This window comes from Natator depressus, chromosome 27 (genome assembly GCF_965152275.1).
Source record: "Natator depressus isolate rNatDep1 chromosome 27, rNatDep2.hap1, whole genome shotgun sequence".
Lineage (NCBI taxonomy): Eukaryota > Metazoa > Chordata > Testudines > Cheloniidae > Natator > Natator depressus.
In genome coordinates this window covers 6,752,306-6,776,092 of record NC_134260.1, presented here as the reverse complement: position 1 = coordinate 6,776,092, position 23,787 = coordinate 6,752,306, and the positions used below count along the sequence as shown (strand labels likewise).

At 41.3% G+C, this 23,787-nt stretch overlaps 1 protein-coding gene across 9 annotated transcripts in view; it reads right to left on the bottom strand.

Moving 5' to 3' along the window:
* TANC2 (tetratricopeptide repeat, ankyrin repeat and coiled-coil containing 2) overlaps window positions 1–23,787 on the bottom strand; it is a 683,096-nt gene that overhangs the window by 542,135 nt on the left and 117,174 nt on the right. The window lies entirely within an intron of this gene.

Genomic DNA, 23,787 nt, shown 5'->3' with positions numbered 1-23,787 from the left:
TGAGAGAGAGAGAAAGAGATTGATTGATTGATTGTGTGCGCTGGGGAAGTCTGTTTAAGGTAGTGAAAGATGTCTGACTACTAGGAAACTGGGATGAGTAGTATATAACATCAGGTTACCACAGGCTGTAGCTAGAAAATCAGACTTAACTTGACAGCTAAGTTACCACACCTCATACAACTAAAATTGGTACCAATATTAGCCCAATCGCAGCTGTGCAGATACCTTTTTAAAAATTTTTTTTCCCTTTTGCTAAAGTTATTTTCCCCCACTATTTGTTTAATTTTAGATCTTCTGAAAAACAACAGAGTATGGGTCAAGGGTAATTCCATCATTAAATACCAATTTAGAAAGCTACAACTTGTGGTTCTCCCAACAAATTCCTGTAGCTCAAAACCCACCAACAAACAGCAACACTAGAATAACTTCTGCTGAACTTATCTGCTGTGCCTATGTTGTATCTGATGCTGAAGTGGAGTGGGGAGAGGGAGGAGACATTCCCATAGATGAAAAATACATTACATAAAAAATACATTTGGTGCTTTGCTTATTCTTTCCTATAACTTAAAAATAAATATTAAATTAATGAATCGTCAGAACATATGACACACATTATAGCAATACTGCATAAATTATGAAGCTCTCTCACAGACACATTGACAGAAAATAAAAAGTGTGGCTTATAGCCTGCAAAGATTAAAGACCACTGCTCCAACAATTACATTTTTTACATGTATCTTAAATGAAAGCTTTTTAAAATTTTCATAATATATAAACTCCTTCTGTAATTAAGTCATTGGGAAGCTAAATTAGCCTGATGACAGAGCTTTGTTCAACAACTGTTATGTCCTCTCCTCCCCTTAAATAAGAAAAGTAATTATCACTTCTGAAACCTTCAAGGTAGCTAGTTAGTGCTTTTCATTATTTTTGTATGCGTCCACTAAAATCTGTGTTATACTAATTAATCAACTAATTGTACCAATCATTTCCAGCTACAATAGAGCCATTTGCCAATTACTCTCACTTTCGGAGAGAGTAATTCTGTAGTCAGGATTAGAGTTTTTGTTCTGAATTATTTTAATTGGCTCAAACATTTCATTTTTATTTTAAAGAACCCAATAGATACTTTGAATTCTCAGAAATTGCTCATTTAAATTATAATTTATACTGAACTAGAAGCATTTTTCTATGAAGCAGCTTTATCCCTATGTCTGTGACACAAGAAGTTTCTGAAAAGAAAATTATTCATCTCAGTGGGCATGTTCAAAATTCCCATATGAACTATGATGCAGGATATGACTGGTTCCACTTTATTCAAATACATTCAAATTCTATCACAGTGTTCTTTCTACTCACTTCTCACCCTTCCAAACAAAGATTTAAAGTTAGAAGGCTACCAAAACATTAAAAAATTACATTATAAAACCGTTGTGTAAGATCACATAAAACTATGGCTAACCTGTTAGATTTTTGTTCCTATGTATGAATCTTGTTTCTAACCTACACTATTGCTTGACTCAGCATTTTTCACGGTATAAGCAGTAAAAACTGTGATTTTACTCTGCCCATTCCTTTATCCCCCAATGTCCTTCATATCCTTAAAGCTGTCAGAAGTTCACTGTCATTTTCTTTGTTTTACTGCCTTCAGTGATTGTGACCCCATGTCACAGTAGTTCTTCCAGGCAAAAGAGAAGTCTTCTTCAGAACTATTCAGTTCAGGCCACCACTGAGCAAAGACAGGCATCCTTTTAACAGTCATAACATTTACAGTTTATCTTTGGCAAGAGGATGGAATCTGGAAATGAGAAGTAACACCCTAATTATAATTATATAATCGTTTTCTCTAGATTAAGTTCAGGGCCAACCCTCATTCTGGTTCAGATGAAAGACCCGTCCACAGTGTTGGAAACTTATTAACCTGACTTGATTCAAGATGGCTTAAGGATTATGCTGCTTTTGCTACTGAACCATTCAGCCAATGACTTAGAAGAGTATTATGACAATTTGTAATACAAAAACACTGAGACTGGCATCAACCTCATAGCAGCAGCATCGTGTGCTTTAAAAAGGGGTAGTGACTGATGAAATGACAAAGAAGGCTGCTGGAATGCTGATGGCAGAAAGTTCATGCTAAGTCATATCAATTATACTATTGAGAATTTTTATGTTCTTGTACGTGGCAGAGAACGTATCCTTTTCCTGTTTAGTAGAATCAGAAAAGTGTTGTCCAGCAGAATTTCTTACAGTGGCGGAGAATTCATTGACTTGACATACATTAATAAGAGTGACAAGGTGAGTGAAAGCAATGTATTTTATTGGACCAACGTCAGGTGGTGAAAGAAACATGTTTTTAAGTTACATGGAGCTCTTCTTCAGATCTGGGTAAGGTACTCAAGAGTGTCACAGCTAAATATAAGGTGTAACAAATTGTTTTGCATAAGTAGTTAATACACTCAAGGTGCAGTAGCCTGTTCACACCTCTGTAGTCAGAGGACAAAAAGGGGAGATAGTGGGATACATATTGTTGTAATAAGCCATAAATCCAGAGCTCCCAGGCTTGTCTTTTGAAAGGGTTGTGCAGGCTTCCTTTGATGACTTAGGACTGAGAGGTCAGATATGGAGTGATTGTTTTGTGAAAAAAGTGTTCGCCCACAGGTGATACAGGGTTTTGTCTTTTATCATTTTTCTGTGTGAGTGCATTTCTGAGCAGAGTCATTGTCTGGTTTCACCCACATAATTGTTACTGGGGCATTCAATGTACCAGATGAGGTACACCACATGTTGTGATAGGCATATATAGGACCCATGGATCTTAAAAGGTATGTTTTGGGAGGTACTGATCATTGTAGCAATCAGGGGTCAGAAATGTGTCAGTGGTAAACATTTTGAGGTCCGTCATCATTTTTCAAAAAATTGAATGACTGAATGACATAACGCCCCCAATGTCCATCACTAAGAACGGTAATTTTGTCAAGTGTCCATCAGGCAACATGGTGGTGCCGATCCCTGGTAGCAATGGAGATATGTCTGCAGGTTTTGCATCTGTTGTTATGGCAAGGTCTAGTGCTGCTTTCAGTTGGTACGTCCTGGTCTGTGGGGACATTGCTTCTCATGATGAGCTTAGTGAGGTTGAGGGGTTGTTTGAAGGCCAAAAGTGGGTGTTTGGGAAAGATTTATTATAGAATATGGTCCCTGTCAAGGTTCCTTCCCCACTCTGAACTCTAGGGTACAGATGTGGGGACCTGCATGAAAACCTCCTAAGCTTACTTTTACCAGCTTAGGTTAAAACTTCCCCAAGGTACAAACTATTTTACCCTTTGCCCTTGGACTTCCACTGCCACCACCAAACGTTTATCTGGGTTTATTTATTAGGAAAGCGTTGTTTGGAAACGTCTTTCCCCCCAAAATCCTCCCAACCCTTGCACCCCACTTCCTGAGAAAGGTTTGGTAAAAATCCTCACCAATTTGCATAGGTGACCACAGACCCAAACCCTTGGATCTTAAGAACAATGAAAAAGCATTCAGTTTCTGAAAAGAAGGATTTTAATAGAAGAAGTAAAAAGTAAAAAAGAATCACTTCTGTAAAATCAGGATGGTAAATACCTTACAGGGTGTGCAGTTGGAGGATTTTTCCCCCACGTTGAAGCAGGTTCTCCTGGGGTATTTGGGAAGCCCATTCCATGATGTGAAGCTCGAGTGTCCTTGTTTGGTGCACACAGTTTTAAATGTGTTTATGTAGGTATCCCAGACTTTCTCCTCAGAGCATATTCTGTGGTATGTGAATGCCTGATTGTAGATAACAGGTTTCTTGGTGTATTTGGGGTGGTCACTGAATCTGTGAAGGTAAGGGTGATGATCTGGGAGTTTCTTGTATGTAGCTGCCTGTAGGGCTCTGTTGCTGAAGCGGACTGTGGTGTCCACAAAGTTAATGCTGGTGTGGGAGTGTTCTAGAAAAAGTTTGATGGGTGGGTGGTGGACGTTGAAGTTATGGTGGAAGCCTATGATTGTCTGTCCAGAGGATGAAAATATCATTGATGTATCTCATTTATATCATTGGTTTTGTGGTGCATTTGTCCCAAAGTACTTCCTCAAGGTAGCCCAGGAAGAGGCGGGTATACTGGGAAACCATCCTAAAACCCATGGCCGTTCCCATGCTTTGGCCAAAGTGTTTATTGTTTAAAAGTATAATTGTTATGGGGGAGGATGAAATGGATGAGTTTGGCGATGTATCTGGGGTGGATATCTGAGTGTTGTCCATTGTCTTAGATATTTGAGGCAGGCAGAGATGTTGCCACTGTGAGGAATGTTGATGTATAGGGAGGTGACATCCATGCGGGCAAGGATGAGTAACATTAATAAGAGTAACATTTCTCTCACTGTAAATAATTTTCTGTCTACTCTGAAGATAAACTAAACCAACATATTTATATTAATAGCTAGCCATGGAAAAAAGAGCAGGAAACTGGCCAATGGCTTAAGATTCCCACCCATCTGCCAACAGTTAAGAGACAGTGCAAAAGCCATTCACTTTGATGTTCTACCTCTGACCCAACGTGGAGTTCACCCAAGTGGTTTTGCACAGCAGGGTCCAAGTTTATGAATACAGGGAACAAACACCCAACTGACTTAAAAGGGCACTCTGTCAAGTAGGGGAAAGACACAGCAGAGAGAGACAATACAACTACTTTGGGGTGACTAAATAAGGGAGGTTTGCCTCAGGATGATAAACTTCTGTATAAAACAGACATCTGTGTAGACTTTTGTTGTTTGAAAATATTTTTTCTCTTCTGTTATGCTTTAATCCTACTGTTAAGATTAAACAATACTTTGGCTTAAGAAGGCTGTCTGGTTACTGTATTCACCACTGGGTAGAGATGATACAAAGCACCCTGTCTAATAGTGAGAGTATAACATTCCTTCACCCCAGCAAAGGTAGAGGCATGAAGCCTGAGACTTAAGGGATTATACTCACAGAAACCAGAAAGAGTTCAGAGATGCAGCTTGCCCTATAACTGGGACAACAATATGAAGTATAGGGTGATATTTTGGCCTGCAGCATCACTCGTACATGGACAGATGGCGCTCAGGTCTACATCTCTCTTTAATCTATCCCAGGTTTTGTGTTCTCAGTGCTCTTCAATACCTGAGACACATAGGGAAGCAAATGTGTAAAAAGTTGCTTAGGCTCAATCCTGATCAGATGCGAAGAACGATGGCAGATTAAAGGAAGCATCTAGAGGTATGGCTAGATATTTGAAAAAGCATCTTCTATATGAGATCTATGTCTAATGTCACTGATTTCAAACTGTGATCCTTGATAGAACTGTACAGTCTGATGGAAGCATTTCAGCTTTCTTGACTTGTGGAAGTTCAATGTATCAGAAGGTTGTGCTAGCTGTAAATATAGCACAAGCTATTTGCTTACCAATTTTGTGTTCGAGTTTGTGCTCATTCCCTCTCTCATCATAAATTATATTCCCTCTTTGTAATTCTTGCTGCTCATTCCTGGGGCTATACTCTCCCTAGGTTGTGGCAGGGTGGGGTTTTTTGTTGTTGTTGTTCTTAATAGAACTCCAAACCTTTGGAGACTGCTGCCTCTTGTGAATCACCTGAATTTGGTGTGCTTTATCACACAATGTAAGACAAACCTAATTGTTTGGTCAAGCTTTTTACTGGGCCTATAAATTCACTTAAAAACAATTAATAGATTTTTTGTTTTGTTCTTTAAAGAGCTGGTAGGAAACTTATTGATCCTTTAAATTGAAAAGTTTAAATTTTTAATTGAATATTTTGATCACTGAGACCTTCCCTGGAGTGACTCAGCAATATGCAAAGTAAATTGCTCCCACAAAATAACCCTGCCTGAATTAAACTTGGTTCTCCCACGAATTAGTGCAGAACTCTAATTTTGTTCCAGGGCTAACTCAGACACCATCAGTTAGCAGTTGTGCATTATGTTCCCAAAATAAAAAGGACTCCCTTATTTTAGACCTCCTGGCCTTACAATCACGAGCAGCTTGTTGGTTATACTCAGCAATAAAACTGCTTACAAGTGTCCATTTTGTCTCTCCCAACATCAATAAACAGTATTTTTGAAATAGTAAAACAGTCACATTTTTGATTACACGTATGATGACATATGACTTATTTTAAGTCTAGAATGTACTGAGATACGGTTACAGATGGCTCAGTTATGCAGTTTACACTAGTGAAACCACAGGACAACTCGCTGACCTGAATGCTGTAAGAAGACACAGTCAAATTATTACCCTGCTTCATTAGGTAAGTAGGCTGGCTACCACAAGCTGTTCATAAACAACCAAAAGTAGAGTTTTGGAAGGCTACTAGTTTAACATGATTTTTTTCACCATAGATAAGCCTTAAAAACCACCTTTAGTTCAGATTTTTAATCAAACTTCCTCCTTTATTATATTTATTCTGAATAACTCATGGTGACACTGTCTGAGTGCACATATTCTCATTTTGTAAAGGAGACACTATTTATTAGTAAACAGTAAACATAACATTTCCAGGAGGGGAAAGAAAACATAGCAGACATTTGAATTTCAAAACAAATCATCCTGAAAGTTAAAAAAATACAATTACTAGAGCAGATGCTATCTTATTTTGGAGGAAATAACATTTTCCACCTCAGCCAAAATCATCAGAATTTTTACTGTATACTCTAGTATGGCATGTATTTCTCTGCTAGTTTTGAGGTAGTATTCAGATATAAATATTTAACTCAATTTTGTAATTAACAGACAATCCAGCCGAACACAATTAGCGGACTGTTTTAAAAGAGCACAGCAATGGCAATGATAAATAAGTAACAAAACCTTTTAAAATAAATTATGGATTTATAATTCTAATTACTCCAAAACATAACATACAAACCGAACAGTGAAAGAAAAGGAAAAATACAACCCATGAATAGTTTAAACCAAGTGTATTCAAGCATTTATGAATGCCATCTATAATGTATACAAGCATATAGAACTTGCTTTCAACAGCTGCCAGATTGAAACTTTCCACGTTCATATAAATTATTCAAAATTTTAGCCTACTCTCTTTTTTGTTTAAAACTATGTCCAAAACCAAGCAAATGTTAAGGGAGACTACCTAATTACATGAAACCTAGTAGCTTATCTCTACAAAATATTTTTGAGCACTCTTCCTATACTTGATCCTTTGAACAAGGCAATAAATTTAAACAATAGCAGAGTAACCACAATGAGATTGGTTTACCATACTGGCAGTATTAGCTTACAATGCACATCTCTGAAGCTTCATAAACTTTATAGTAACAGCAGCCTCTTGGAATTAAACATTTTGTCTTGCATACTGTAGCTCTTTCACCTACAACATGAGATTGGAACAACTTGAAAGTCTAAAGCATACATTAGAAACTCTCACTAGTCCACGCAGTTCAACAAAATAAAATACAATTTAGAGGTGAAATATTCAGGAACTCTGAGAATGGAAAAAGCAAGTTGTGTTGATTGTGTGCAATGCAGGGCATGGGGAGAGTCAAGAATCTTTTATTATAGCTTTAAAAAAAGAAAATACAGGAGGATTAAAGATCTAAAAGTAGGAATCACATTTTTAAAATAGAAACAAAGTACATAATGTTTTAAGAAGCTTATTGTCCAACAAGTCATATCTTGTAGCCCTCGTATAATCTAGAAACTCCCTAAAATGCATTAGAAAATGGCTTTGGACATAAAAAGGACAAGCCAAGAGCTGGACCTGAGCAAAAATGCACATTCTCCTTCCTCTCTGTGGTCAAAGAGAAAATTACCTGGACTATGATACTGCGAGGTGTTAAAATGAAACACACAAGAAGCTCAAAACAAAAATGGAATTATGTGAGTATGGTATCTTAAGAGTACTTGTCTGCTTGAAAGGAATCTTGTGAGGCTTAATTCATTAATGCTTGTAAGTACTTTTTTAAAATTTTAATAATTACTTACCTTGCAGTAGCACCTATAGCCTCCAAAGGAAATCAGGGATCCATTATTTTAGGAAATGTACAAATATATAGTAAGAAATAGTTCTTCCCAGAAGACCTTACAATCCAAGACCCTGATCCTGCAATCTCTTATGTGCAGCTGGAGGCCCACTGAAATAACAGGTACAGAGATCCACCCATGCACAAAGCATTGCAAGATTGAGAACTTAACGTATATAACAGATACAAGGTGGGAGGAAAGGGAGCATTAACCCAATTTTACGTATGAGAGCTGAGGCAGAAAGTTTAGATGATTTGCCCAAGGTCAGAAAGAAAATCTGTGGAAGAAGCAGGTTTTCTGAATCCCAGTCTAGTGTCTTAACCACAAGATCATTCTTCCACTCAAGGCTTCCAGATTCTTTGATGAGAGGTGTAACAAGTGTGTATAATCTTAATGAATAGGCTAACCAGTGTGACACAAACTATTTCCATTGCCTTCAGAGCACTTCAAGTTGCCAAGCACCTCAGCTAGATTTGAAAAGTATGCAGCTGTTTCACTGGAGTAAGCTGGCAACCTATCTGGGGGTCCTATGGGTTGCAAATTTGTAATGTTCTTTGGGTGGACTTTATTTTTAATAAGTGAAATTCCATGCAAAACTTTACATTAATTCAATGTTAGCATTGACATTTTAAATATGTCAACAACCAGAAAATTTAGTTATGATTCTCACAATAGTCTTAATATCTCAAATATATATACACAGCCGTACATTGAACAGGACAGTAAAAGAAACTACTACAGATGTACAAAAGGGCTGATAATTGCTGTAGAAGGCCTAAACCAGATTCTAATTTCAGTTACTGTTCACTGGTATAAATCCAGGAGTTACCCCTAATTTAGAACAGTGCACATTAACTGAGACTGAAATCAGGTTCCATGTTTTGGGATTTACAGACTATTGTATGTTTACTTTCTCACTTTAAGTCATTACAATACAGCCTATGCCAACTGAACTACTTAAAAATCATTCACTCAGTTTTAAAACACTCAAGAAAAAAAAGGTAGCAAGATCATGAGTACATACTGTAATCCAACCCATAATGAAACAATGGGTCAGATCCTCAGCTGGTGTAAACTGGTATAACTACACTGTCTTCAATGGAGATACACTGATTTACACCAGCTGGGGATTTGGCCCATATCTTTAAACCAAAGGTGAACGGTACACAGGAAAATTATGTATTTTAATCAGTCTGAAATCAACATATACTATTTACATATATCTCTTTGCAAAACAAATTTTCTGAGACTTCTGATATTAACCAAATAAACACATTATGAAATTTAAGTACTTTACCAAATTACATAAATACATTTATATATTGGGGGGCAGGTTTAAAGCACCACTGTAGCTTTCTGTATTTAAAACATTTGTTTTAAATCTAATTTCTAGAGAAATAAAGTCTACCAGGTAAAAGACAGCAAAAACGTACTCACGAAGGTGATCAGCCAGATCAGTGGTTATTACACTGGCTGAACATCCCTATCCAATACATTTTGCATAATGCTGCGTAACTGCTGTTAACTGCTCTTAGCATGATCCATTCTAGGCACGAGTGTTAAGAAAATATTTTTAGCTTTAACAAAATGAAGTGACAACGTAATCCTCCTGTGAGAATAAAAGATAGCTCTCGGGGTGAGCAACTGAAGAAGATGGAAAATGCTGACTGGCTAAAACCAAAGGATAGCCAACTGGTCTTAGTCCTTCCTTCCCCTCCCCTCCCCCCATCTCTTCAACCTACAGTTCCAACTCTAATTACAGTAACTCCTCACTTAAAGTCATCCCGGTTAACATTGTTTCATTGTTACACTGCTGATCAATTAGAGCAGTGCTACTCAAAGTGGTGGTCCACGGACTGGTGCCGGTCCGCGAGCCATCGGCTGCCGGTCTCCGCGCACATTGGGAAAAAAAATTGCAGGTCCCCCACATCAGATAGCTTGAGAAGCGCTGAATTAGAGAACATGCTCATTTAAAGTTGCGCAATGCTCCCTTATAACATTGTTTGGCAGCCGCCTGCTTTGTCCACTGCTTGCAGGAAGAGCAGCCTGTTGGAACTAACTGGTGGGGGCTTGGAACCAGGGTGGACCGGCAGCCCGCATATCAGCTCCCCGCTCCCCTGAGTTCCCTGTGCAGCAGCCACCCAGCAGGCTATCAATTGCCGGCAGTTCAGCTGTCCCTCCCCCCACTGCTGTGTGCTGCTCCTGCCTTCTACCTTGGAGCTGCTCCTGAGAGCCTCCTGCTTGCTGTGCTGAGGGGAGAGGGGGAGAAAAGAGGAGTGCTAATGTCAGGGTGTCCCCCACCCCCCTGCTCCTGCCCCCTGCTTACCCCATCTCCATAGATGAGTGTGGGACACAACAGGGCTCAGGACAGAGGGAGCTTGCTGCCAGCAGCTGCTGTCTCAACTTGCTGATCTACTTAAAAAGGCAACGTATTTAGAATGGGTTCAGCGTACTTAAAGGGGCGATGCGCATCTCTCTCTCTCTCTCACACACACAGGGTATGTGTCTCTGTCTGCCATGCTGTCTCCCCTCCCTCCATTTGTGCTGCCTTGTAGAGTGTGAGGCTACATTAACAACGTGTTAACCCTTGAGGACTCAGCTGAGTGCTAGTTCATCATTTAGCAGTAAGGCGTTCCCAGGGAAATATATAAATAATATAGTCTTTTGTCTGGTGAAAAAAATTTCCCTGGAACCTAACCCCCGCTATTTACATTAATTCTTATGGGGAAATTGGATTCGCTTAACATGGTTTCGCTTAAAGTCACATACATAAATACAACGTTAAGTGAGGAGTTACTGTATGTACTGTGACACATTTCAGTACTTGAACAAACAATTTATGTTCCCTTCAAGATAGCTGATAATAAGAGGTATCTCATTCAGTGTGTACAGCCTCATCTTACTTTGGAGTATTACATCCTAAACTGAAATGTTCATGAGATAGCCTATGATAAGTACCCTATCTAATGGCACCATATACATATTTTCAAAACATGACACACAGCTTGATCACAACAAAAAGCCAAATGGTCCACCAAAGCTTATCACTTAAATTTTCTCAGCTTTTCTCTTTGCTTTGTCTCTGCAGCCTTAAAACTCCTCTCTTTTTCCAAAAAAGCATCAAGCTGTCTCTTAAAATCTTTTATATTTAGTGCCAGTGGCTTTCTTCCAGATGTTCACTACTCTGCAATACAGATTTCCTGACATTCCTGTTTACTTTTTAAAAGACCACTCTCTCAAATTCTTACTCTTAAAGTTCAGTATAGCCCACAGTTACCTCCATGGCTGCCCTTCTACAGAAACTCCCCAAGCCTTATAGGCGAGTGGCAGACAGTACCAATTTGGTCAACTTAATATACCCTCTACACACACACACACACACACCCCCATTTGAAAGCTTATGGATGTTTTTTTTTAAAATGAGGTGTGATATGGAGCTGTCAAGTGGTGCCATTAGAAATGGGGATAAACAATGACACCATCAACACATTACAATGACCACCTTGAAATAGCTGCATTCATATAGTCTAATGACTCTCTGTATTATTTCAAGACCTAACAATGGATTTCTTTGTGACCTCAGAAGGCATTACATCAACAATCTAAAGGATAAAACAAAATCTAGTAATACATTTATACAGGTATCACTGAAATGTAATAGTACTGGTGACCTTTCTAATCAACATCACCCTGTTCATCATTATGATCTCTGTCCAGAGTGTCAGCATAGCAGCCGTGTTAGTCTGTATCCACAGAAAGGAAAGGAGTACTTGTGGCACCTTAGAGACTAACAAATGTATCTGAGCGTAAGCTTTCATGAGCTACAGCTCACTTCATTGGATGCATCCGATGAAGTGAGCTGTAGCTCACAAAAGCTTATGCTCAAATGCAATTGTTAGTCTCTAAGGTACCACAAGTACTCCTTTCCTTTTGTCTACAGTGTGTGGGTTACCACAGTCTTCATGGTCTTGGCATGTACACACTTTGTGCAAGAGAGATGGTGTTGTCCACATAATAGTTGATTGTGCAGTGACCTCTACTGGTACAGGCACAAATAAGATCTTGTAGAGGTTCAGATGTCATTGGGCCCTTGAAGAATACAGGAAGTAGTTCATAGAATCATAAAATCATAGAATATCAGGGTTGGAAGGGACCTCAGGAGGTCATCTAGTCCAACCCCCTGCTCAAAGCAGGACCAATCCCCAATCAAATCATCCCAGCCAAGCCTTTGTCAAGCCTGACCTTAAAAACTTCCAAGGAAGGAGATTCTACCACCTCCCTAGCTAACGCATTCCAGTGTTTCACCACCCTCCTAGTGAAAAAGTTTTTCCTAATATCCAACCTAAACCTCCCCCACTGCAACTTGAGACCATTACTCCTTGTCCTGTCCTCTTCTACCACTGAGAATAGTCTAGAACCATCCTCTCTGGAACCACCTCTCAGGTAGTTGAAAGCAGCTATCAAATCCCCCCTCATTCTTCTCTTCCGCAGACTAAACAATCCTAGTTCCCTCAGCCTCTCCTCATAAGTCATGTGTTCCAGACCCCTAATCATTTTTGTTGCCCTTCGCTGGACTCTCTCCAATTTATCCACATCCTTCTTGTAGTGTGGGGCCCAAAACTGGACACAGTACTCCAGATGAGGCCTCACCAATGTCGAATAGAGGGGAACGATCACATCCCTCGATCTGCTCGCTATGCCCCTACTTATACATCCCAAAATGCCATTGGCCTTCTTGGCAACAAGGGCACACTGCTGAGTCATATCCAGCTTCTCGTCCACTGTCACCCCTAGGTCCTTTTCCGCAGAACTGCTGCCTAGCCATTCGGTCCCTAGTCTGTAGCTGTGCATTGGGTTCTTCCGTCCTAAGTGCAGGACCCTGCACTTATCCTTATTGAACCTCATCAGGTTTCTTTTGGCCCAATCCTCCAATTTGTCTAGGTCCCTCTGTATCCTATCTCTGCCCTCCAGCGTATCTACCACTCCTCCCAGTTTAGTGTCATCCGCAAATTTGCTGAGAGTGCAATCCACACCATCCTCCAGATCATTTATGAAGATATTGAACAAAACCGGCCCCAGGACCGACCCCTGGGGCACTCCACTTGATACCGGCTGCCAACTAGACATGGAGCCATTGATCACTACCCGTTGAGCCCGACAATCTAGCCAACTTTCTACCCACCTTATAGTACATTCATCCAGCCCATACTTCTTTAACTTGCTGACAAGAATACTGTGGGAGACCGTGTCAAAAGCTTTGCTAAAGTCAAGAAACAATATATCCACTGCTTTCCCTTCATCCACAGAATCAGTAATCTCATCCTAGAAGGCGATTAGATTAGTCAGGCATGACCTTCCCTTGGTGAATCCATGCTGACTGTTCCTGATCACTTTCCTCTTGTGTAAGTGCTTCAGGATTGATTCCTTGAGGACCTGCTCCATGATTTTTCCGGGGACTGAGGTGAGGCTGACTGGCCTGTAGTTCCCAGGATCCTCCTCCTTCCCTTTTTTAAAGATTGGCACTACATTAGCCTTTTTCCAGTCATCTGGGACTTCCCCCGTTCGCCACGAGTTTTCAAAGATAATGGCCAATGGCTCTGCAATCACATCCGCCAATTCCTTTAGCACTCTCGGATGCAACTCGTCCGGCCCCATGGACTTGTGCACGTCCAGCTTTTCTAAATAGTCCCTAACCACCTCTTTCTCCACAGAGGGCTGGCCATCTACTCCCCATTTTGCGATGCCCAGCGCAGCAGTCTGGGAGCTGTCCTTGTTAGTGAAGACAGAGGCAAAAAAAGCATTGAGTACATTAGCTTTTTCCACATCCTCTGTCACTAGGTTGCCTCCCTCATTCAGTAATCATTCATCATCCACATTTTTCCATCCATGCTGCAATGGTGATCCAACAGGTTTACCTATGTGTGAAGACATCCAAATGTTTGCTTGCCAAGATGCTCTTTTGATATGTTTTTCAAAACTGTCCTCACAAGGTTGCAGTTTGGGCAGTGACTTGTCCTTTTGGGTGGTTAGATTGTCGTGCAAGCAGTTCAGATCTGTGGGTCTCCTTTTCTTTCTCATTATGATTATACAGCACTGCTACCAACTTCCTTGCTGCAGAAATTGCAGTTTGTCCATCACTCTCTCCCAGTTTCTCGAGATCACTTAAGCAGTAAACTCCATTTGTTTTGCAACATTAAACAGAGATATTTTTCCCAATACCAGTTAGGGATGACAGAGTCAAATCCTGTTAATGCACATACAGCAGAAAGCATGTTGCAGAAGTCAGGAGTAAATGCGGCACAAATTGCACGTCCATGTATGAAGCTATGTTTGTCAGTTGTGCTGATAATGCTTCCTGTTTCAGTCCACGTTATGTGCTCCATTTTTGGCCAGGAGTGAATAGCAAGGACCATATCATCTGTATCAGGTGACCTAATTACTATGGTTCCTTTGACATCAAGCCATACTGCCACACACAGGATCCAGAAGCATCCTTATATCTGCTTCCTCTTGAGTACTGTACAAATCATGGGCTTCTTCAATTTTCTTTAATATTTTTGTGACCCCTTACATGGGTCTCAGTTTCCCCTCTGTGTTGCATTGTTACTGGGGGAGGGGAGAAAGACTTGTTTGCTCTCAGGGCAGGCTAAGAGACCCAGGTATGAATGATGCCTAGCTGTCTGAGCCTGAATGAGTCATTAAAAAGGAATGATCAAGGCCGACCCTATATCAATGGAAAATCTGAGAAGACAATGGAAAACACAATCACCAACAATACTTACAACCAACAACTAAGAGGGAGATAGATTTCCCCACCTCTCAGCAGGGAAGTTGAGTAAAGACCCCATCTCGAGAACAAAAGACTGGGAAGCTGAAAGGTGGGGGGATCAGAGTTGGCTGCTGGAAGGAGTTTGGTGCCCTCATCTGGCAAGTGACCAAGGAGGTCAGACAGAGAGGCACACAGAGCCAGAACAACTGTGTTCACTACAGGTTCACTAGGCTCTGGGCTAACAAGAATGGTCTATGTTTTAACAAGAGTTTCTCAAATGCAGCCACCGTGGCTACATGTGACCACTTTTCATAGAGCCACAGCCTCCTTGGTGGTGATTGGGGGACGCAAAGCAGTGTTAAATATACAAATATCACTTTTCACAGAAACAGACTTACTAGCTAGCAAGTGTTTAAAAAAAGCAACCAAAAAGTAAAAGAAATAATAACAAAAAAGATAAGAACATGCAAAACACATTATTTGTTTCTATTCTATTTAGCTCCAGTAAAGAAGAGAGACAAATGCACATTATTTTAAATTTTTGAGTCTGCAATAAAAAGCTACATAAATAAATTACAATGATTTGGATATGTATATGTGCATATGTATTTGTTTTTCCTAAAGTTAATTGTTTTAGGAAAAATTGTCAGAGCAGCCACCAGCAAGAGTTGGTGGCCACACTGTAAGGCCAACAAAAAATTTCTTGAGACCCCTCATTCACTTCTCTATACTAACCTAAGGGTTTCCTGGATCTTACAATTACTCACCAATACCTATAGTTTTTCATGACTATTGGCCATTTAGATTCACAGCTTGTATGCACCCTTGGTGTTAAGTCTGAACCCCATTAAGCACCTGGATGCCTCTTACCTCCATGACCCCTGTCAATCTGGTACAGAATCGGATATAGGACACAATGCACTAGTGGCTTTGGCAGGGAATCTCATAGTATGCTTTTAATGTTAGATCTAAGAGCTTCCTTCAGTCCCACTGATCATGAGGTGTTGACTAACGTGTAGACTACAGCAAGAGTGGATGGTAGCTCTGCTCTCTCCTTGTTGAGTGTTCCTAGAGCGTGGTGTGGAGCAGTTGCTCTCTTCACTAAGGGCACTGTCGTGGAATCCCACGGAGTTCGCACCTTGTCTCTCCTAATGTTCAAAAAAGATAACGTGCCTTTAAGATGTTTAGTAAGGAGGTGTGCGCTGCAGCTATTTCAATATGGTGTAAGCCCTCTATTTTGCCTGATGCAGTGAATGCTGCTGAATACCTGGAACCTGTTTTGGGGAGAGATTAGGGCACAGATGAGAGTCGGATAGCTGAAGCTCAATCCAGTTAAAACTAAAATGATGATGGTAGATTGGGGAATTGCAACTACACAATATGGGGAGGATAATTTAATTGCAGGTGTATACCCTCCATTGTGTTCGTATTCATAATCTGTGGATTCTGCTGGATCCCCCAGCTATTATTAAACAGCAATCATTCACTGTAATACTTTTTTGTCTCTGGCAAAGAAACTGCTCCAGTTTTTTTTTCAGATGTGGGCCTTGCTATTGTGAGTCATGTCTTCATCGACTCAAGACTGGATTATTATACTGTGCTCTATATGGAGCTTCTAGGTGTTCTAAAGTTTCTTTAAAATTAATTCAATTTGTCATCCAAGTTGCTGTGAGGGATTGTGGGTCCCAAACACAGGACTGCGGGATCCCAGGCAGTCCTCAGACTGCAGCCACTACTCAGCAACTCGCTGGTACCTGGAGGGCGTGGCTGGTGGAACTTAGCTCAGTATAGGCACTGCTCATGAAGCTCCCAATTGGAGGGGATGTCCAGCCTCTCCGACGGGCTCAGACTCACTATTTAAACCAGAATGTAGCACACAAAGTTGTCTGAGCAACTAGGTGCATCATTGGCTGGCTGCTACACTGGACCCTACCTTCTTGTCTGACTCTGGAGCCCTGCTTTGTTCCTGATTCCTGCCTTCCTATTCTGTTCCTGCCCTCTTGGCCTTGCTACAGATCTCTTCTATGCCCCATGCTTGGCTACCGATTCAGCTCTGACTGTTGGCTTGATTCCTGACTCTGTCTCCAGTTCACAGCTCCTGATTCCCGGTCTGACCACGTACATCCCAGTCTACAACAGTAGCCATCCAAGGACTTAAGGAAAATTTAACATCTTTTGACTCTATTACTAATAAGATAACCCAGTTAAAAAAAAACAACAACAGGATAAATAAGATCTTATAGTGTCCTATAGATTGAAAGGTAAGGCTCAAATTTGGAATGTGAAGAAAACAATATTAAGTTGCACATTAGTGTCCTAATTAAAGACAATTCTATAATACACAGAAAAATTCAAATCTTGAAAAACATTACTAAGGCAGCTGATTGTTGTCTTTTTGTTGACTACTGTGTCGCCCCTTGAATATATCGAAACTTTTTAAGGTCAATGTTAAATCTTACTATAAATCAGATTCTATTTCTGGCACTGTGATTGTAAGCAGATGTGAAAAACAATGATTAGGAAAGGTTAACGTGAATGGTATTCAGAAAAGGATAAAAATGCTGTTCAGTAATTAAATAAAGCTCTTATATTCCCAGATAAAGGAAAGTCCACTTATGGTATACATATTAAGCTACTTCTGCTTCAGGCTGAGTTTTCTGTCGCAGATGTTTTGGTCTCTACCTTGTTCCCTACTGATCTTCCTGACAATCCAGGAAGTTTTTGGAAACTGTAGGAGACAATTTCCTGGTGCAAGTGCTGGAGGAACCAACTAGGGGCAGAGCTCTTCCTGACCTGCTGCTCACAAACCGGGAAGAATTAGTAGGGGAAGCAAAAGTGGATGGGAACCTGGGAGGCAGTGACCATGAGATGGTCGAGTTCAGGATCCTGACACAAGGAAGAAAGGAAAGCAGCAGAACACGGACCCTGGACTTGAGAAAAGCAGACTTTGACTCTCTCAGAGAACTGATGGGCATGATCCCCTTGGGAGAATAACATGAGGGGGAAAGGAGTCCAGGAGAGCTGGCTGTATTTTAAAGAATCCTTATTGTGGTTACAGGGACAAACCATCCCGATCTGTAGAAAGAACAGTAAATATGGCAGGCGACCAGCTTGGCTTAACAGTGAAATCCTTGCTGATCTTAAACACAAAAAAGAGGCTTTCAAGAAGTGGAAGATTGGACAAATGACCAGGGAAGAGTATAAAATATTGCTCGGGCATGTAGGAATGAAATCAGGAAGGCTAAATCACACCTGGAGTTGCAGCTAGCGAGAGATGTTAAGAGTAACAAGAAGGGTTTCTTCAGGTATGTTGGCAACAAGAAGAAAGCCAAGGAAAGTGTGGGCCCCTTCCTGAATGAGGGAGGCAACCTAGTGACAGAGGATTTGGAAAAAGCTAATGTACTCAATGCATTTTTTGCCTCTGTCTTCACGAACAAGGTCATTTCCCAGACTACTGCACTGGGCAGCACAGCATGGGGAGGAGGTGGCCAGCCCTCTGTGAAGAAAGAAGTGGTTCGGGACTATTTAGAAAAGCTGGATGTGCACAAGTCCATGGGGCCGGATGCGTTGCATCCGAGAGCGCTAAAGGAATTGGCGGATGTGATTGCAGAGCCATTGGCCATTATCTTTGAAAACTCATGGTGATCAGGGGAAGTCCCAGAAGACTGGAAAAAGGCTAATGTAGTGCCCATCTTTAAAAAAAGGGAAGGAGGAGGATCCTGGGAACTACAGGCCAGTCAGCCTCACCTCAGTCCCCGGAAAAATCATGGAGCAGGTCCTCAAGGAATCAATCCTGAAGCACTTACACAAGAGGAAAGTGATCAGGAACAGTCAGCATGGATTCACCAAGGGAAGGTCATGCCTGACTAATCTAATCGCCTTCTAGGATGAGATTACTGATTCTGTGGATGAAGGGAAAGCAGTGGATATATTGTTTCTTGACTTTAGCAAAGCTTTTGACACGGTCTCCCACAGTATGTTTGTCAGCAAGTTAAAGAAGTATGGGCTGGATGGATGCACTACAAGGTGGGTAGAAAGTTGGATAGATTGTCGGGCTCAACGGGTAGTGATCAATGGCTCCCTGTCTAGTTGGCAGGCGGTGTCAAGTGGTGTGCCCCAGGGTTCGGTCCTGGGGCCGGTTTTGTTCAATATCTTCATAAATGATCTGGAGGATGGTGTGGATTGCACTCTCAGCAAATTTGCGGATGATACTAAACTGGGAGGAGTGGTAGATACGCTGGAGGGGAGGGATAGGATACAGAAGGACCTAGACAAATTGGAGGATTGGGCCAAAAGAAATCTGATGAGGTTCAATAAGGATAAGTGCAGGGTCCTGCACTTAGGATGGAAGAATCCAATGCACCGCTACAGACTAGGGACCGAATGGCTAGGCAGCAGTTCTGCGGAAAAGGACCTAGGGGTGACAGTGGACGAGAAGCTGGATATGAGTCAACAGTGTGCCCTTGTTGCCAAGAAGGCCAATGGCATTTTGGGATGTATAAGTAGGGGCATAGCGAGCAGATCGAGGGACGTGATCGTTCCCCTCTATTCGACATTGGTGAGGCCTCATCTGGAGTACTGTGTCCAGTTTTGGGCCCCACACTACAAGAAGGATGTGGATAAATTGGAGAGAGTCCAGCGAAGGGCAACAAAAATGATTAGGGGTCTGGAACACATGACTTATGAGGAGAGGCTGAGGGAACTGGGATTGTTTAGTCTGCGGAAGAGAAGAATGAGGGGGGATTTAATAGCTGCTTTTAACTACCTGAAGGGTGGATCCAAAGAGGATGGATCTAGACTATTCTCAGTGATAGCAGATGACAGGACAAGGAGTAATGGTCTCAAGTTGCAGTGGGGGAGATTTAGGTTGGATATTAGGAAAAACTTTTTCACTAGGAGGATGGTGAAACACTGGAATGCGTTACCGAGGGAGGTGGCAGAATCTCCTTCCTTAGAAGTTTTTAAGGTCAGGCTTGACAAAGCTCTGGCTGGGATGATTTAGTTGGGGATTGGTCCTGCTTTGAGCAGGGGGTTGGACTAGATGACCTCCAGAGGTCCCTTCCAACCCTGATATTCTATGATTCTATGAATTAAAGTCCATTTTACCTTAGCAAACCAATGAATCTGCGTATTTATTCCACATTTTAGCTATCTCCCTATGGGATGAATGGGCAAAGGGTATGCAGTTTCTTTCACCGCTTAACTTCTGTTAAAAAAAAAAAAGTATGACATCATAACTTGGACAGCAATTGGTCTGTTAAAGTGTTCAATTGACAACAACGTATGCATGAAAAATAGCAGGTATTGGTACTGGAATGAAGCCAGCACTCCAAGGCAGGGATACATCCACTTGGATATAGTCTCCCTAACTGATAAATTATTAAATTGCACTTTGTCCAATTACGGATGAAGAAAAACTATTCAATGGAAATGAAATAATTATTTTATCAATTGAACCTGAACTGTACATTTACATTTAGACCCATACTACACATTACACTATGAATGGTTAAATGTTTTTTTCTAAAAATCTCATACTAAAATCAATGTAGCCTGCATTAAAATACTCTCCACTTAACATAACCTACTTCAGAAACACAAACTTCCTTGTGAAGCAATTAGGGTTGCTAGAAACATAACATACCTAACTCAAGCTCCGGAGGAAGCAAATGAAAAGTTAAGCAACCTTTTCTCCTTACCCACAGACATATACCATACCATTAACACAATTACTCTACACCACAGATCATTTACTTCAACTTTAACTCTACCCCTGCAACCTTCTCTTCTCCACATACCCCTTTACCAAACTACTTTCTCCTAACATTATTATTTGTGGACTTTTGGTATAATAGTATGTTGTGCTGAGAAAAGTTTGGTAAAGGGGTTGATGGAAGACTGATCTTCTTAGAGCATATTTAATTTCCTTATTTTTCTGGGTTTAAGACAGGTATGTTATGTTTGCAAAAGAAAAGGAGTACTTGTGGCACCTTAGAGACTAACCAATTTATTTGAGCATGAGCTTTCGTGAGCTACAGCTCGCTTCATCGGATGCATACTGTGGAAACTGCAGAAGACATTATATATACAGAGACCATGAAACAATACCTCCTCCCACCCCACTCTCCTGCTGGTAATAGCATACACATTGTGAAGAGAGTGGTCACTTTGGATGGGCTATTACCAGCAGGAGAGTGAGTTTGTGGGGGGGGGCGGGGCGGAGGGTGAGAAAACCTGGATTTGTGCTGGAAATGGCCCAACTTGATGATCACTTTAGATAAGCTATTACCAGCAGGAGAGTGGGGTGGGAGGAGGTATTGTTTCATGGTCTCTGTGTATATAATGTCTTCTGCAGTTTCCACAATATGCATCCGATGAAGTGAGCTGTAGCTCACGAAAGCTCATGCTCAAATAAATTGGTTAGTCTCTCAGGTGCCACAAGTACTCCTTTTCTTTTTGCGAATACAGACTAACACGGCTGTTACTCTGAAACCTGTCGTTATGTTTGCAGTGACTCTGCTTCACAACAAAAACTTCTGTATATTAATTTCCTAAATTATTTTAAATAGGGGCATGGTGCTGATTGAAGAATGGGATGGACTTGTGGGGTATGTTTAATTCCAGATACTGACAGGGAAAACTTCATGCACCAGCAATTGGTACACATGAATAAGGCAAAGGTTTTTTCACAGATATTTTTTAGTAAAAGTCATGAACAGGTCACGGGCAATAAACAAAAAATCACAGAGCCCGTGACTTGTCCGTTACTTTACTAAAAATAACTGGGGCAGGGCTAGGTAGGGGGAGAAATGGAGTCCCATGGGGGTGCGGGGGACACAGCCCCGACTCCGGTGGCCACAGCGAGGATCGCAGCCACAGGGGACACAGCCCTTGCTACAGAGCTGGCCCAGCTTCAGGACAGGGGTGCGTGGCCCGACTGTAGTCCCAGCCAAACCCCGGCCGCAGCGGGGTGTGGGGGTTGCAGACGGCCCTGGGAAGCCGCAAGGTGGGCGTGCAGCCCCAGCTGCAGCCTCCAGTGAAGCTGTGGGGCTGGGGCGCACAGCCCCTGCCAAGCCCGGGATGCCACAGGGCTGTGGTGCATGGCCTCTGCCAAGTCTGGAACGCCGCAGAGCTGGGGCACGTGGCCCCGGCTGCAGTCCCCAGGACACCATGGCCAAGCTACCCCATAATCTTCTTCTGTGATAAGCTTAAAAGATTGAGCTCCTTGAGTCTACCACTATAAGGCACGTTTCCCAAACCTTTAATCGTCTTGTTGCTTTTCTCTGAAACCTCTCCAGTTCATCAACATCCTCCGTGAAGCAAGGACACCAGAACTGGACACAGTATTCCAGTAGCAATCATACCAGTGCCAAATGCAGCCTCTCTCCTCCAACTCAATATTCCCCTATTTAAACATCTGAGGATAGCATTAGCCTGTTTAGCTACTGCATTGCTTTGGGAATTCATGTTCAGCAGATTATTCACCAGGTCCAAGTCTTTTTCAGACTCACTGCTTCCCAGGATAGAGTCTCCCATCCTTTAAATATAGCCTTTTTTCTTTGTTCCTCAATTTATACATTTACATTTGACCATACTGAAACATTGTTGGACAATGCCCAGCTCACTAAGCAATCCAGATCGCCCTATCCATTATCTGTACTCTTCATTATTTATCACTCCCCCAATCTTTTTGCCACCTGCAAACTTCAGCAATAATGATTTTGTGTTTTCTTCCAGGCCATGGATAAAAATATTAAATAGCATAAGAAACACATCCTTGTGGGACACCATGAGAAACATACCCACTCAATGAGTATTCCCAATTAAATTACATTTTAAGACTTATTAGTTAGCCATTTTTAAACCACTTAGTATGTGCCAAGTTAATTTTGTATCATTCTAGTTATTTAATCAAAATGTCATGAAGAGCTAAGTCTTACTGCCTTACAGAATTTTACGTATATTACACTAACACTCTTACCTTCTCATCTAAACCCGTAGTCTCATCCAAATGATCCCAAGTTATTTTTACAAGACCTATTTTCCAAAACCCATGTTGATTAGTATTAATTATATCACCCTCCTTTAATTCTTTATTAATTGAGTATTGTATCAGCTGTTCCATTATTCTGCCCAGGATCAATATCAGGCTGAACAGGCCTTTCAGTACTTGGATCATCTCATTTAGCCTTTTCAAATACTGGCACAACATTAGCTTTCTTCCAGCACTCTGGAACTTCCAGCACTCTGGAACAGAGGTATTAAAAATCAACATTAACAATCCAGAGAGCTCTTTGACCATATCTTTTAAAACTTCTGAATGCAAATTATCCAGACCTTCTGATTTAAGAATGTCTAACTTTAATAGCTGCTATCTAATATATGTCACTGTTTGAAAAGTGGGAAGTATTTCATCATCATCATCATATGATTTGAATATATTATCTGGCTTTGTTACAAATACTGAACACAAATATTTATTGAACGCTTCTGCCTCTTCTGAATTATCATGAAAGATTCTACCATTTCCACCTACTAATGGACCAATAACATTGTCAGGGTTCCTTTTGATCCTGATATACTTCGGTCTCGGCCTGGGATGTAAGTACAGATCCTGGGGGGTGAGCAGGCCTTTTATAGAGGTGGCAACAGGGGAAAGGAGCTATATCTGAAGGCCCCTTACTTACTGCCAAAGCTGCTTCTTGCACTGTCAAGATGGCCTCTCCAATCATGAGTGGCTTTTTACCTACCCTGGGAAGGGGGGGTTGATGTAATCCCACCTGGATTGGGTTGTGAAAGAGTCCTTTTCCCACCTACACAGCCGGCTGAGATCCCCACTGAACCCAGATCTTCCCTTTTGCCTCTGACTTTTCTCATCCTATGTCTCTCTGAAGCCTGCAGGGGCACCAGTCACTGCAAACACGTCAGAAAAGAAAGCAGAACTGAGAGGATAATCTCTCCAAAACATCAAATGCCCTGAGACATGGCTGGGAATTAAACAAACCA